This window comes from Apodemus sylvaticus, chromosome 18 (genome assembly GCF_947179515.1).
Source record: "Apodemus sylvaticus chromosome 18, mApoSyl1.1, whole genome shotgun sequence".
Taxonomy (NCBI): Eukaryota; Metazoa; Chordata; class Mammalia; order Rodentia; family Muridae; genus Apodemus; species Apodemus sylvaticus.
In genome coordinates this window covers 16749706-16757806 of record NC_067489.1, presented here as the reverse complement: position 1 = coordinate 16757806, position 8101 = coordinate 16749706, and the positions used below count along the sequence as shown (strand labels likewise).

General features: G+C 28.7%; 1 non-coding gene across 1 annotated transcript; it reads right to left on the bottom strand.

The window, feature by feature from the left end:
• Nucleotides 1-572: 572 nt before the first annotated feature.
• LOC127669055 (U6 spliceosomal RNA) lies at nucleotides 573-681 on the bottom strand. The gene has a single exon (XR_007974266.1). It is a non-coding gene; the product is annotated as a U6 spliceosomal RNA (small nuclear RNA).
• Between the last annotated feature and the right edge of the window lie 7420 nt (nucleotides 682-8101).

The following is an 8101-nucleotide window of genomic DNA, read 5'->3' as shown; positions in this document are numbered from 1 at the left end:
TTTTCAGCCTCTTTGTCGAGGATCAAGTGGCCATAGTTGTGTTGGTTCATTTCTGGATCTTCAATCCTGTTCCATTGATCCTCCTGTCGGTCACTGTACCAATACCATGCAGTTTTTAACACTATTGCTCTGTAGTATTGCTTGAGGTCAGGGATACTGATTCCCCCAGATTTTCTTTTGTTGCTGAGAATAGTTTTAGCTATCCTGGGTTTTTTGTTGTTCCAGATGAATTTGATAATTGCTCTTTCTAACTCTGTGAAGAATTGAGTTGGGATTTTAATGGGTATTGCATTGAATCTCTATAGTGCTTTAGGCAAAATGGCCATTTTAACTATATTGATTCTACCGATCCATGAGCATGGGAGGTTTTCCCATTTTTTGAGGTCTTCTTCCATTTCCTTCTTCAGAGTCTTGAAGTTCTTGTCATACAGATCTTTCACATGTTTGGTAAGAGTCACCCCAAGATACTTTATACTGTTTGAGGCTATTGTGAAGGGGGTCATTTCCCTAATTTCTTTCTCAGCCTGCTTATCCTTTGAGTATAGGAAGGCCACTGATTTGCTTGAGTTGATAAAAATATGGAACGCTTCATGAATTTGCGTGTCATCCTTGCGCAGGGGCCATGCTAATCTTTTCTGTATCGTTCCAATTTTTTAGTATATGTGCTGCCGAAGCGAGCACAATTACTTTTAGAATATAATTGAAAAATGAAGTGGTAACATTTTCTGATAAAACAGAAGATTTTTATATGACAAATGTGTCAAATAATTGACAGTTCATAATATTGAAGAAATTTTGGAAAAAACTCTGAGAAAACAATAGTTTTAGCTATCCTGGGTTTTTTGTTGTTCCAGATGAATTTGATAATTGCTCTTTCTAACTCTGTGAAGAATTGAGTTGGGATTTTGATGGGTATTGCATTGAATCTCTATAGTGCTTTAGGCAAAATGGCCATTTTAACTATATTGATTCTACCGATCCATGAGCATGGGAGGTTTTCCCATTTTTTTCCCATATCTCAAATATATTCAAGATATAATTGATAAATGAAGTGGAAATATTTTCTGATAAAACTGAAGATTTTCATATAACCCACGTATCATAAAATTGAGGATGACGTAGGATTATTGATAATAAAAATTATTTTGAAAAACACTCAGATACAATGATAGGCATATAAATGCATGAAGAATATAAATGAAAAAGGAAGTTTAGACATCTGAAAAAACTGAAGATTTTAATCCAACATATGTATGATAAAACTGAGGATTACATAGTGTTTTTGATAAAATTGAACAAATGATTCAGAAAAACACTCACATACAATTCTAGGCATACAAATGCATTTAGAAAAAATTGAAAAATAAGGGTTGATTATTTTGAATATAATGAAGGTTTTCATCTAACCTATTTGTGCAAATTGAGGATTACATAGAATAATTGATAATATTGAAGTTTTTTGGAAATAAATCAGAAAAAATAATAGGGATGCAAATACTTTGAGGATATAATTTAAAAATGAAGTAGTAACATTTTCTGATAAATCTGAAGATTTTTATATGACAAATTATCATAAAATTGAAGATTACATGGGATAAGTCATCATATAAATATTTTTTAAAAAACACTCAGATTCAATGCTATGCATATAAATGCATTTAGAATATAATTGAAAAGGTAAGTGTAGATATTTTGTGATAATACTGAAGATATTCATCTAACATATGTGTGAAAAAATTGAAGGCTACATAGAATAATTTATAATATTGAAGATTTTCTGGAGAAAAATGAAGATAAAATTGGAGGCATATAAATACAATTAGGACATAATTAAAAATTAAGTTGAAACATTTTCTGACAAAAGTGAAGGATTTCATATAACATGTTTCATAAAATTGATGATTACATAAGATAATGGGTAATATAAAGTTTTTTGGAAGAAACTCAGATACAAGTATAAGCATACGAAATCATGTAGAATATAATTGAAAAAGGAAGTGGTGATATTCTTAGATAACACAGAGGTTTTACATCTAACTTGTGTGTGATAAAATTTTGGATTATATTGGACAATTCATAATAATGAAGATTTTTTGGAAAAATTCAGATAAAATTATAGGCTTATAAATAGATTTAAGATATAATTGATAAATGAAGTGTAAACATTTTCTATTAAAACTGAAGATTTTCATATAGTTTGTGTATGAAAAATATGAATATTACATAGGATTATTGATAATATAAAAATTAGTTGGAAAAACACTCAGATACAATGCTAGGCATACAAATGCATTAAGAATATAAATGAAAACGGAAGTGCAGACTTTTTTCTGAAAAAACTGAAGATTTTCATAAAATATATGTCTGATAAAATTGGGGATTATTCAGGATAACTGATAATAGTGAAGATTTTTTGGAAAACATTCAGATAATATAATAGGCATGTTAATGAATTTAGAATATAATTGAAAAATGAAGTGGAAACATTTTCTGATAAAACTGAGGATTTTCATGTATGTATATATCATAATATTGAGGATTACATAAGATAATTGATAATATATTTTAATAACAAACTCAGAAAAATGATAGGCATACAAATGCATTTACAATATAAAGGAAGAAGGAAATGGAGACTATGTCTGATAAAACTGAAGATTTTAATAAAACATATGTATGATGAAATTGAGGATTACATAGTGTTTTTGATAAAATTGAAGATTTATTTAAGAAAACGCTCATATAAAATAGGATAATTTATAATCTATAAAATAATTTATAAAATAATTTGTTTGAAAAATGCTCTGATATAAATCTAGGCATACCAATGCATTTAGAATCTAAATTGTACTAATCTAGGCATAAATACATTTAGAATATAAATTAAAAGTGAAGTGGTGGTATTATCTGAAAAAATTGAAGATTTTCATACAACATATGCATGATAAAATTGAGGATTACATAGTGTTTTTGATAAATATGAAGATTTATTCAGAAGAACACTCAGATATAATTCTTGGCATATGAATGCATTTAGAATAATATTTATCAAAAAGAAAATTTTATCATAAATATGTTCTATGAATATCTTCAGTTTTTTCAGAAAATATATCAACTTCATTTTTCATTTATATTCTAAATGGATTTGTATGCCTAGATTTGTATCAGAATGTTTATCCAAAAGAATTTATTTTATAAATTATCCTATGTAATCCTCAATTTTGTGATACATATGTTATATAAAAATCTTCAGTTTTATCAGAAAGTGTTACCACTTCATTTATCAATTATATACTCTAAGTATGTGTATGCCTATTATTTTTTCTGCGCTTTTCAAAAAAAAATCAATATTATCAATTATTCTACATAATCCTCAATTTTCACACACAGGATAGATGAAAATCTTCCTTATATTCAATATCTAATCTTATTTTTCAATTATATTCTAAATGCATTTATATGCCTAGAATTTTTTCTGAATATTTTTCTGAATAAATCTTCAATTTTATCAAAAACATTATGTAATCCTGAATTTTATCAAACATATGTTCTAAGAAAAGTTCAAGTTTTTTCAGATAATACATCCACTTCATTTTTCATTTGTATTCTAATTGCATTTGTATGCCTAGATTTATATCAGAATGTTTTTCAAATATAAATTATTTTATAAATTATAAATTATCCTAAATTATATCTAAGTGTTTTTATAAATAAATCGTGGATTTTATCAATGACACTATATAATCCTCAATTTCATCATACATATCTTTTATGAAAATCTTCAGTTTTATCAATGTCTCCAATTATTTTTTCCTGTATATTGTAAATGCATTTGTATGCCTATCCTTTTATCTGAGTTTTTTATTAATAATGTTCAATATTCTCAATTATCCTGTGTAATACTTAATGTTATGATATATATGTCTATAAAAATCCTCAGTTTTATCAGATGTTTGAACTTCATTTTTTAATTATATCCTAAATGTATTTAAATGCCAATTTTATTTTCTGAATGTTTTCCAAAAAGTCTTCAATATTATCAGTTATCGTGCATAATTCTCAAATTTATCATATATATGTTTTATGAAAATCATCGTTTTTTCAGACATTGTCTCCACTTCCTTTTTCCATTATATTCTAAATGCATTTGTATGCCTATCATTTTATCCGAGTTTTTTATTAAAATGTTCAATAATCTCAATTATCCTGTGTAATCCTCAATGTTATGATATATATGTCTATAAAAATCCTCAGATTTATCAGAAAAGGTTTGAACTTCATTTTTCAATTATATCCTAAATGTATTTAAATGCCTATTTTATTTTCTGAATTTTTTCCAAAAAGTCTTCAATATTATCAGTTTTCCTGTATAATCTTCAAATTTATCATACATATGTTTTATGAAAATCACCGTGTTTTTCAAAAATTGTCTCCACTTCCTTTTTAATTTATATTCTTAATGCATTTGTATGCCCACCATTATATCTGAGTGTTCTTCCAAATAATTTTTGTATTATCAATAATCCTACATAATCCTCAACTTTATGATACCTAAGGTACATAAAATTATTCAGTTTTATCAGAAAATGTTTCCACTTCATTTAGCAATTACATTGTAAATATATTTATATGCCTATTATTTTATATGAATTTTTCCAAAAAATCTTCAATATTATGAACTGTTCTATATAATCTACAATTTTATCACACACAACATAGATGTAAATCTTCAGTATTATCTAAATATGTCCCCACTTCCTTTTTCAATTATATTCTACAAGCATTCGTATGCCTATCATTGTATCTGAGTTTTTTCCAAAAAAATTTATATTATCTATTATGTTATGAAAACATCAATTTTATGAACTATGTTATATGAAATTCATCAGTTTTATCAGAAAATGTATCCACTTCATTTTTAATTTTCTCCTAAATGTATTTATATGCCTATTATTTTATCTGAGTTTTTTTTCCAAAATCTCTTCAACATTATCAATTATCCTATGTAGTCTTCACTTTTTTCACACTCTGGTTAGATGAAGTTCTTCAGTATTATCACCAAATGTCTACACTTACTTTTTCAATTATATTCTAAATGTGTTTCTATGCCTAGCATTGTATCTGAGGGTTTTTCCAAAGAATATTATCACTTATCCTATGTAATCCTCAATTTTATGATACATTTGTCAGATAAAAATCTTCAGTTTTATCAGAAAATGTTATCACTTCATTTTTAATTATCTCCTAAATGTATTTATGTGTCTACTAATTTTTCTGAGTTTTTTTCCAAAAAACCCTCAATATTATCAATTATCCTATGTAATCCTCAATTTTCTCACACACAGGTTAGATGAAAATCTTCAGTATATTCAAAATTTTTCTACACTTATTTTCAATTGTACTCTAAATGCATTGGTATGCATAGAATTGTATCTGAGTGTTTTCTGAATCATTTCTTCAATTTTATCAAAAACACTATGTAATCCACAATTTATCATAGATAAGTTGTATGAAAATATTCAGTTTTTTCAGAAAATATCTCCACTTCATTTTTCATTTATATTCTAAATGCCTTTGTAAGCCTAGATTTTTATCAGAGTGTTTTTCCTAAAAAAAATTATTTTAAAAATTATCCTATGTAATCCCCAATTATGTGATGCATGGTATATGAAATTCTTCTGTTTTATCAGAAAATGTTACCACTTCATTTACCAATTATGTCCTATAAGTATTTGTATGCTTATTACTTTATCTGAGTTTTTATCAAAAAAAACCCTACAATATTATAAACTATTCTTTGTAATCTGAAATTTTCACACACTGGATACATGGAAATCTTCATTATATTAAAAAATATCTATACTTAATTTTCAATTATATTCTAAATGCATTTCTATGTCTAGAATTGTTTCTGAATGTTTTTATGGATAAATCTTCAGTTTTATCAAAATCACTATGTAGTCCTCAATTTTATGATTCATATGTCGTATGAAAATCTTCAGTTTTTTCAGATACCTCCACATTAAAATTCATTTATGTTCTAAATGCATTTTTATGCCTATATTTGTATCAGAGAATTTTGCAAAATATTTATTTTTTAAATAATTTTATAAATTGTCATTTATCCTATTTAATATCGGAGTGCTTTTATAACTAAATCTTTGATTATATCAATAGCACTACGTAATCCTCAAATTTGTGATACATATGTAATATGAAAATTTTCTGTTTTACCAGAATTTGTCTCCACTTGCTTTTTCCTTTATGTTCTAAATGCATTTTATGCTTATCTTTTTATCTTAGTTTTTATTAAAAATATTCGGTATTATCAATTATCCTATGTAAACTCCATGTTATGAGCCATATATATATAAAATTTCTCCGTTTATCAGAAAATGTTTCCCCTTAATTTTCTTAATTTTCTTTACTTTTTCTTTTATTTTCTTTTTTTCTTTTCATATTTTGTATTAGATTTATTCTTAATTTACATATCAAATGATTTCCCCTTTTCTGGGTCCCCACTCCACGCAAGTCCCATAAGACCTCTTTCCTCCCCCTGTTCCTCCATCTACTCCTTCCCACTTCCCTGTTCTGGTATTCCCCTATACTGTTTCCTTGAGTCTTTCCAGAACCAGGGGCCATTCCTCTGTTTTTTTGAACATCATTTAATATGTGGATTATTTCTTGGGTATTACAAGTTTCTAGGTAAATATACACTTATCAGTGAGAGCATACCATGATTGATCTTTTGAGACTGGGTTACCTCACTTAGTATGATGTTCTCCAGCTCCATCCATTTGTCTAAGAATTTCATAAATTCATTGTTTCTAATGGCTGAATAGTACTCCATTGTGTAAATATACCACATTTTTTTTTTGTATCCATTCCTCAGTTGAGGGACACCTGGGTTCTTTCCAGCTTCTGGCTACTACAAATAGGGCTGCTATGAACTTAGTGGAGCATGTGTCCTTATTATATGCTGGGGAATCCTCTGGATATATGCCCCGGAGGGATAAAGCAGGGTCCTCCGGAAGTGCCATGCCCAGTTTTCTGAGGAACCGCCAGACTGATTTCCAAAGTGGTTGTACCATCTTACAATCCCACCAGCAGTGGAGGAGTGAGCCTCTTTCTCCACATCTTCACCAACACCTGCTGTCTCCTGAGTTTTTGACCTTAGCCATTCTGATTGGTGTGAGGTGAAATCTCAGGGTTGTTTTGATTTGATTTCCATTGCCCTAATGATTAATGATGTTCAACATTTGTTAAGGTGTTTCTCAGCCCTCTGAAGTTCTTCATGTGAAAAATCTTTGTTTAGCTCAGAACCCCACTTTTTAATGGGGTTATTTGGTTCTCTGGGTTCTACCTTCTTGAGTTCTTTGTATATATTATATATTAGCCCTCTGTCGGATTTAGGGTTGGTGAAGATTCTTTCCCAATCTGTTGGTTGATGTTTTGTCGTTTTGACAGTCACTTTTGCCTTAGAGAAACTTTGTAGTTTTATGAGGTCCCATTTGTCAATTCTTGATCTTAAAACGTAAGCTATTGGTGTTCTATTTAGGAACTTTTCCCCTGTGCCCATGTCCTCAAGTGTCTTCCCCAGTTTCTTTTCTATTAGTTTCAGTACGTCAGGTTTTATGTGGAGGTCCTTGATCCATTTGGTGTTGAGCTTAGTACAAGGAGATAACAATGGATTGATTCTCATTCTTCTGTAGGCTAACCTCCAATTGAAACAGCACCATTTGTTGAAAAGACTATCTTTTTTCCACTGGATGCTTTCAGATACTTTGTCGAAGATTCAAGTGACCATTCGCATTTTGGTTCATTTCTGGGTCTTCAATTCCATTCAATTTATCCGCCTGCCTGACATTGTACCAATACCATGCAACTTTTATCACTATTGCTCTGTAGTAAAGTTTGAGGTCTAAGATACTGAATCCCACTGAAGTTCTTTTACTGTTGAGAATACTTTTAGCTATCCTGGGTTTTTTTTTATTCCAGATAAATTTGAGCATTGCTCTTTCTAGCTCTATGAAGAACTGGGTTGGAATTTTGATTGGGATTGCATTGAATCTGTAGATTGCCTTTGGCAATATGGCCATTT